At 40.1% G+C, this 8,348-nt stretch overlaps 1 long non-coding RNA gene across 1 annotated transcript; it reads left to right on the top strand.

Moving 5' to 3' along the window:
* The first annotated feature begins 4,383 nt into the window (after positions 1-4,383).
* LOC114151823 (uncharacterized) lies at positions 4,384-5,744 on the top strand. The gene is made up of 3 exons (XR_003597024.1): positions 4,384-4,495; positions 5,251-5,394; positions 5,604-5,744. It is a non-coding gene; the product is annotated as an uncharacterized LOC114151823 (long non-coding RNA).
* Positions 5,745-8,348: the final 2,604 nt, after the last annotated feature.

Raw genomic sequence — 8,348 nt, 5'->3', positions numbered from 1 at the left:
AAAACAAAAATGAAGGGAAATGAGAAAAAAAAAGAAGTTATTTTCTAAACGTAACTTTATAGTTTGGTCAAAGTCACAGGCTGTTTTTGAGACTTTTCAATGGATTTTCACAAGATTTTTGTCTGCTTGTATTTAGTTTACTATTTGCAAATTAAAATTTGATGCATTAGTCTTGTGTAAAGCCTTCAAATGGCATTTATTGTGATTTGGGGCTATTCAAATAAACTGAGTGGTTTCTCTTTATGAATTGTTTGGCCCAAGTCATAAGAGTTTATTGGATGTTGGTTGATTAAAAAAAAATATTACTCATTTCTCAATGCCTACACCTCACAAAGTGTGCTTTTGTTTAAAGATACCCAGAAGCAAATGAAGTTTTGAGTTCCTCAAATTGGCTCGGAACAAAGAGCGAGAACTTATAAAGAATTAATAGAGCAGGTCAAAAGATGATCCGGGAAAACCACGTTTCAAGAGATTTATTGTGCAAGATAGATGAAAACTATTGCGCAATAGATGCCACAGGGCAAATAATTAGAACATTTTTGGAGGCAAAATAGGGTGACCGGTCAGACATAAAAGAAGCGGACATTAAAACAAGCCGAAGAGATAGGCGGACAAAGTAACGGTGTATGGAAATTACTGTCACGCTTCCTTTCTTTTATTACAACCAAACGATTATTGGCTGGTGTCAGGATGGCAATTTAGTAAGTGTGGGAGATTAGCAACAACAACCAAAGGGGGAAACACTTTCACAATTGCTCCAGATCACAACCCTGGAGAGAGATTTGGGTAGAATACTGAAACTATTCTTGGCATTTTGTAGGTCTTAAAAGGCCGTTGCTTGAAAGTTCTCTTTTGGACTCTAGATTCATTTTCAAATTTTCTTTTCTTTCAAGTCATTTGATAGAATTGAATTAACGTTTTAAGCCAGTAAGCCTTAGGAGCGTAACAGATTAATGTATTGGAGGAAATGGGATGATTGGCGAGCATCCAGCGTCGTTCACTAGTGGGACTGTTTTTCCTTTAAGGTCAACAGCGGCGCATACAGAACAGCCGATGTTTACGGCCCTCTTCACTTCCCAAAAGCCAGAATGTATGTCAACGGAGAAGTTGGTAGCGGCAGACATGAACGGACGAATGGTGCAGAAGGCTGTGAGAAGGAGGGAAAAGTGCGAGGCGGGAGCAACCGATGCGTTCAAGGTGAAGGTGGAGTTACATCAAAGGTCAGCGCAGAGCTGCTTCTGATTTGCAATCGGCAAGCTGATGGATGGGATCAGACAGCGGTCTCTGTAGAATATGACATTCAATGGACGACATTGGAGATTGTCGTTAAAAGAGGTGATCCGGGGAGGAGAGGTGGCGGCGACAGGAATAAAAGTCAGAGGAAGGAAATGAGTGGATGAACATGGATGAGGAGGCGGCTCGCAAAGTAGTGAACCTGCAAGGGAGTGGAGTAGTGAAGATGAATGTTCTATACGTTGGGCCAACTGCGCAAAACAGCCGAAGACAGGTCAGAGAGAATGCAGGCAGGTGAAAGTGAGAGGAAGAAAATGTCAGGTGTGATTTGTTGCCAACAACAGACAAACCGATTATCTGGCAGAGCTGCGGCAATCTCAGTAGATTTGCAAAGATCAAACCCAAGAGAGATGTAAGCTATCGCTGTGTGGCCAGTTGGTTTTCTGATCGCATTTATTTGTCTGCTGTCATCATGACTAAACTAGGTTATTAAAGCAGCATCCAACAGGTTCTGAGTAAGCTGATGCCTCGCCCCTTGGACATTAAACGCTTAGCATTCCAAGAAGTGTGGCATCTATTGGCACATTATGAATGCTAAAAATGAATTCTTAATTTTCTAGGCGGAGCAAAAATAAAATATGTCCTCCTCCCTAGTTGTAGAAATGAAAATGTCTTAGCCTTGAATACAAAATACGGGCCAATATGCATTTCTGAGTGAATATACAGTATATCAATGAACAGAACGAATTACGAAAAGCTGAAACAATCAGGTAAGAGGAATTGTGGAAATCGTTTATGTCAAAAAGCATTTCGTGCACGGGAAAGTTCTCTTAGAGACACCATAGACGACATGTTGTATTAGTAGCTAAAGGAGAAAATGATGGGATTTGGGTGATAACTAAGTTGGAAAGTTAGAGCAGTGCATGTTGAAAAAGAGCAGATTGAGGAGAAGACACAGAAAACTCAAGCAAGGAGTCAAGGTCACAGGACCGACAGTGATGCAAGCAGAATTGATGAGAGGTGAGGCCATATACAGACTGTTAAATACAGTGTGTTTGTGGGGAGTTGAAGGTGAGCGGCCTCAAAAAGCGAGACATTTTTTCGTTGTGTCTGCTTCAGCTCGGCGTTTCCTGATGGAAGCCATCTTTGGCTGTTTTAACAATGTCAGTTCAGCTTAATAAGAACTAAACTGAACTTTCATCAAAGAAAGCCAATTTCTCTAAACAAAGGGTGTCCAACTACAGTCTCCGAGAGCGACTGCCCTGTAACTTTTATGTAGGTTTCAGCTGCAAAACACCTGAATCAAATGATTGAATTACCTCTTCAGCATGTCAGAAGGTTTAGCAGAGGCCTGATAAAGAAACAATCATTTGATTTAGGTGTGTTGGAGCAGGGTTGTGTCTAAAAGCTGCGGGGCAGCAGCTCTCCAGGACTGGAATTCAAAACCCCTGCAGTCTTATTGCAATCTCCCGTCCTAATAAAGCATGTGGGAACAGTGGAGGGGAACAACTCACCTTTGAACAGAAAGGAACCTTCAGTGGAGCCAGATATGCTGCCTCTACTGCGTAGGGTTTGAGATGAAACTAAAAATTTGACAAGCAGCCATATGCTAATAGTCTATACAAGCTGAAAATCAAAAGAACACAATGTTAATTTAATTAAAAGATTACTGAGTACAAAGACCAAAGAAAGAAGAATGAAGAAAAGCAGTCAGTAGGGATGTTTTCCATCTAATTGTCAAGCGAATTTTAAGGAATCCGCATGACAATTTTTTGCTGTTTCCATTAACGTTTTCTAATGCGATATTTCAACGTATGATTAGAAAAACGCTGACAGAAATGAGGCTGGTGAGTTCTTCAGCCAACGCTTGTAGCAGCAGAACTCCAAAGACAGTTATGCCGCTGTAGGACAACCAAAATACACAATAAACTGTATCAAGAAGAAAAGTTTTACACCTAGTCTTACCTTGCTGACAAAAACTGGGAGCTGGTTCAACATCACAGGAGTACAAAAGTATCAGCTTCCCATTTTAGGAACTCAAGGAGCGACCAATAAAACTGCAGTCTGAGACCAAAGTGCTCCATTAAAAACACACATAACAATCAGATCTTTGATGTAGGAGGGAGCTTGTTTGTTCTGTGTTCTTCAAAAGATCATTTTTGCATGTTATTCTGGAATCAACAGGGAGCAAATCAAGAGAAACTAAACTGAGAGAAATAAGATCCACCCTTCTGTCATCGCAACCCTCGTAGTAGCATTTCTGCTTCTGCTGAGAGCATCTTGGATTTTATTGAACATCCTGTTACTAAAGAATCACAGTGGACCAGCCAGCGGATTAACATGGGATTTAAAGGTCGTGTACCGATTAAAGATGACACCAAGGTTCGTTACATTAGAGCAAGAGGACGTGCAGGTGATTGCAATGACAGAGAATTATGCGAAGCTCAAGAACAGGTACCCAAACCCGTGTCACACTTATGTATGTCTCTTTCCTTTCAATGGTGTTAGAAGACACGATGACATAGGAAAATAACATTCCCGGCTTGCATTTAACGTCTCGGATTGTTTGGATCTTTGGAAGAAACGTCTCCGTATGAAAGCGCTCACCTGTCACAACACACACGTACCGTACTACATATGCAAACACGTCTGTGCAAACATGGCAACTGTGACTCAAATTCTGCTGCAGGTGGCTGCATTATAACAGACTGTATGCTGGTGATCCATCAGTATAACACCGATTACCAATTTTTACTAGAGTGGTTGGATTGTTCGACTCTTAGAATAATTAGAGATGATGATTTCTCCCATACATGCAACGATGTTTGCTGATTAATTTCAGATCAGGGTCCTAGACAGGCTTTTGCCAATTATATAGATTAACATGGGCTGGACAATATGACTGGAAAATGTATCACAATATCAGCGTTTTGTATCAGTTTATATTGACAAGTAGTTTGTGTTGTTGTTTAGAATATCTTGCCAAACTGGTAAGACGACCTTTCCTGTTTTATCCGCAGCTTCGTCCCCAGCAGCTGTGCTCGCTATTGCCGTTCACTCCACGCTGTTTGTTTTTCAATCTTTAAGCAGTCATGAGGCGTGGTGGTGAAATCTGACAGGTTGTTACTCAACAGGTGGTTGCTAGGTAACCAAAGAGCGAGTGAGTTAGCTGATTCCACCACTTAAGGGTTACTTAGCTAGCCGTCAGAGGTTGAGCAGCTACAGGCTTTCCTACATCTCCCAGAATGCTGAGCGGTCCCGGGTGAGAATCCAGTGAAATTATTGAAGATTCTGTCGGACGTATTATCTATTGATATTGATTACATATCTATTGCAATTTATATTACCGATTTATTGTCCAACCCTAACTTAGCAACAATGTTTTTGGGATTTCAACCAGTACTACACCTTAGATCTTCTACTGCAACAGAGCCACAAGAACATATTGCTTTAAAATTTCCCCACTTGAGTAGACATTTCATGATTAATATTAATGCACCACATATGAGCAAATTGCTTCTACTGTCCTTGTCTGCAGCGGTGATACTGTACATGTCACAATTAGAGCTTTAATACATCCCTATTCTTGTTTCCGAGGTCGACCAAACTGCCTTGTTTGCTCGGCTCGACAAAGTCTGCAGAGTCAGATAGCAAATTCCGACACTTTTAAGCAATTTTGAATCCTTGTTCTGAGCCGTTATCTGCATTACTCCACAAGACATATGGCACTCCAACCATAAAAAAGCTTCCTGGTAGCCCAGGAGATCAATCAAAGTAATAGAATGAGTAAATGTAAATGTGCAGCTCCATTTCCCATAACTGTAGCTGCTGCGGCTATCAGAGGCGGCTTCAATCTGTCCCTGTCACACTGAGGCAGAGGGAGAGGACCACGGTAATATATGCGGGCTGGGGAATGGGATATAGGTGCCGGTTTCCATCCATGTGGGAATATATGTGTGTGTAGCATGTGACGTGTGCCTGTGTGCAAGCAAAACCCAGAAATCAGGGATCTTGCAGGTATTTATCTGCTGTGCTGAGAGAAACATAGACACCACGAGAGAAATCGGCAAAACAAGAACCAATGGATGGCTGTTTCAGCAACAACAACAACAAAACAAACAGGACAGAAAATGGAAGCCGAAGCTGCTCAGACGTCGGTGTGTGTGGGTGTGTGTGTGTGTGTGCGTACTTTAAACGTGAGTCATAAATTCAAACAAAATGAGAGCAAAGCCACATCAAACATATTCTAAATGCCATGCCTATGAAATATCACCTGTGTTGTAAACAGCTTGTGAGGTTATCATTCAGAGCAGGCGCGTTCACCCCGAGACTGAACTTCATTTGCAAACCTTTAAATGTGTGCATTAAAGGAAGGGAAGCACAAGGCTGACCGCTGGTACTCAGAAGTCATTCAGCCCTGGAAACGGTGCGGCGGGGGCTGAGAGCAGAGCAGAAACATAAACTGCACTCACTGTAGTTCAGCTTCGGCTGCATTCTTTATCATTAAAAACAAACAAAAAGAAAAGATCTTGTATGCATAAAGGTATCAGTTTTGATCGAGCACATATGTGGTAGTCTGTTCTTCGGTTTCCAGAGGCGAGCATACACTTTAAAAATAGGTTATTTATTGCAGCAATAAAAAAAAAAAGAAGAAAGGTTTTTATCATGGTCATAACATGAAGGTAATATAGTCAGCAGTGTCCTGGGCTGCATGAAACAAGACAGGAGCACAGGACAAGAGGATTTAAAATGTTTATTGCAAACATGTTGACATAATGAATCAGTGCTCTGGTGAGATTTGGTATTGAAGCTAGTTGTGTTCTGTGTTATCCTGTGCTGTGAGCTGGTGTTTTGGCCATTGGGAACAGAGAGAACTGCTGGCAAACAGCTACTGGACCTGATTTGGTGAGATATTTGTGATATTATAGGTGCGTTCCATTACGCAAAACTTTAACGTTCCGCTAATGTTGAAAAAAAACAACAACAAAACAACACAATTTCATAATTGTTGTGCTACCGTTACATAAGAAACGCAATTAAAATCACATGTAAATAAGTTAGTTCATGCGATAAGTCATTAAAAAACATGCGGCGCCCTCATCTGCCTACCACTTCCTGTCATCTTCTACGTCCTTTACACTGGTTGTTTATCACATAACTTGCGTTATCAATGTTTCCATTGCAGTTTTGCGGAATAAACAAATTTTGAAACAGCCAAAAAACCACCTCATTCTTTTATTGAAAAACTAGTTTTTGTTGTTGTTTTTTTTTAAATTAGCATATTGCCATTAAGCAAATTTATTTTCGTATTCCAATTTTAAGACCAATGGAAATGCAGCTTATGTTATGCAATCTGGACCCATTGTACCCATTCAAATTTGAGGATGGGGGAAGCTAAATATCAGATGTGATTACGCAAAAAATGGACTGACGCCGATGTACACACCACATATTTGTGAAATTCTTACTGTCCCCTGTTGTGAAACAAAAATAATTGGGGTCGCTGTGGAGCTGGTGCCTATCTCCATTGATCATTGGGCAAGAGGTGGGGTACACCATGGACAGGTTGCCAGTTCATCACAGGGCAACACAGAAACACACAGGACAGACAACCATGTAAAGCACACACACACACAATTAACTTCACAGTCACTTTTTTAACTGCTCTATGCATTTGGGCTACATGCAAATTCCCAGACTTGGATTCAAACCCAGGACGATCTTGCTGCAAGGCATCAATGCTATAAATTGAATTGCCCCGGATTTAGCATTGAGGAAAAAGGAGTCATATTTGAAATTAAATCTCTGAAGAGACTGAAGAATCACTGACAGGAATCTCTGAGGGGTTTCCTTGGCTGTAGCAGTCCGATGGATGTGAGCCAAAGACGTGCCATATAGATGCATTTTTCCTGAAGCGCATTGGCTTATATTAAATGCAACATCATTCCCAGTACCTGAAATAAAAATGTTGATGAAACAGGGTTAACATGTTAGCTGAGAACCCCACCGATATGCAATGCTGCCTTTTTCTAAAAAGTAAAGTTTGCAAAACAAACAGAATACGTCATTTTAGCATGTGTTAAACCGTCAAGAATACGATGTTCCCAAAATACTTCACATTACAGTTTTAAAGCTCATTATGTCATCGTATTCTTATGACTTACAAATAATTCAGTAAAAAACGTCTCAAGAAGTTTACTAATTAAGACACTGTGCTGGTTTCGCCTACACCAGCCAGAGAGACGTTGAAGAAAATTCAAAACACAGTTAACAAAGAAAAATCCAAAAAAGAAGAAATTGGGCCCAAACTGAGATCGACATAATCAAAACACAATTCAGGTATGTAATAGAACGACTCAAGGCACAAACGGACTTACCAAGACACAAGGGAAACTTAGATACTGGCTGATCAGACCATTAACACACACCAAAGGGTAATTAAACACACAAACTTAACAAATACAGGTCAGTATATCACTAAATTTACAAATGAAAGAAATTAAACTAAAGACCAAAGTTCCCTGTCCCCTGATGAACGGGTCCAGGGGAAACTAGTAACTCCAAAGAAAAAAATTAATTTGTAATACTTAACAAAATAGACAGAGAACAGACTCAAATAGCTAAATAAAAGTCAGACTAAGGAAAACAAATTTAAAAACAAAAATCTAAACTATTCCCTAAACAATATATAAAATAATATGAAAAGAAAACAGAAAATCATTACCAAGAGTATCTGTGTGTGACAGACTCAGTGTTTTGATGCTAAAACTTATATTCAACCTTTTCCACATTAGTCCTTACTCACTTTGTATGTGCTTTGTCAAACTATTTACCTGAAAGAGAAACTGGTTCACTAAAGCTAGGAAACCAAGCAGCATCAAAATCCTGTCTTATGTGATGGTAAAGACTATCTAAAATTAATTAAATCCTGTAATGTTAGATTTCACAATTGACATTTTAAAGTCACTACACCATTCTGAGCAATCTCTATTGTCAGACCATAGAACAAAGTCTTAAGCCCACCATAAAACCCCCTTTTGACTTCTCGGAGGGGCCGACTGCATGGCAGGAAAAAGAAAAACCAATAAGGACTTGCAGGAGAAACTCCCAATTCT

The sequence above is a fragment of the Xiphophorus couchianus genome, chromosome 10, assembly GCF_001444195.1.
Source record: "Xiphophorus couchianus chromosome 10, X_couchianus-1.0, whole genome shotgun sequence".
Classification (NCBI taxonomy): domain Eukaryota; kingdom Metazoa; phylum Chordata; class Actinopteri; order Cyprinodontiformes; family Poeciliidae; genus Xiphophorus; species Xiphophorus couchianus.
This window is presented reverse-complemented; position numbering and strand designations above follow the sequence as displayed.